Source organism: Etheostoma spectabile, chromosome 8, assembly GCF_008692095.1.
Source record: "Etheostoma spectabile isolate EspeVRDwgs_2016 chromosome 8, UIUC_Espe_1.0, whole genome shotgun sequence".
Classification (NCBI taxonomy): Eukaryota; Metazoa; Chordata; class Actinopteri; order Perciformes; family Percidae; genus Etheostoma; species Etheostoma spectabile.
In genome coordinates, this window is record NC_045740.1 from 16,977,350 (window position 1) to 16,977,879 (window position 530).

Below are 530 nucleotides of genomic sequence, written 5' to 3' on the forward strand. Positions count from 1 at the left end.
TGGAAATCATAATATCGTAATATGGCATAAGTGTTGTCTTTTCCTGTTTTTTTTAGGCTGCATTACAGTAAGGTTATGTCATTTTCTGAACTTACCCACCACATTTATTAGACTTTTAAATCAATACAGCCATAAGTATTTATGTAAAAAAAATACTTAATAGATGTTAACTTAAGTTTAATTACCAATGATATATCCATCATTTATGGTTCATATCTGCCATTTACCTCTGTGAGAACATATTTATGGTCAGATGATCATTTTTTGTTTTTGTGAGAAAACAAGGAAATTCAATTTGATCATTATTGGTGCTTATTTCCTAGAACTTAATCAGAACAGGTGAAAGTGCTTGAAATTAAACAATTTTGTAACTTTGTGTGAGAATAGCCAGTGCAGAAAGACAACACAGTTTCATAGCAACTATTTAAATACAGACCGAACACCTCATATGTTATAGTTGTAAGTATGTCTAGTAAGTGTAGTAAAAAGAATACATTTCATTTGTAATGCACTTTACATTTAAGACAAAC

The 530-nt window shown here is 29.4% G+C and overlaps 1 protein-coding gene and 1 long non-coding RNA gene across 2 annotated transcripts in view; one reads left to right on the top strand and one right to left on the bottom strand.

Annotated features, from left to right (window-relative positions):
- The window catches only part of LOC116693782 (F-actin-capping protein subunit alpha-2), a 31,583-nt gene that overhangs the window by 29,582 nt on the left and 1,471 nt on the right, over positions 1–530 (top strand). The window lies entirely within an intron of this gene.
- Positions 1–530, bottom strand: part of LOC116693830 (uncharacterized) — a 12,673-nt gene that overhangs the window by 4,497 nt on the left and 7,646 nt on the right. The window lies entirely within an intron of this gene.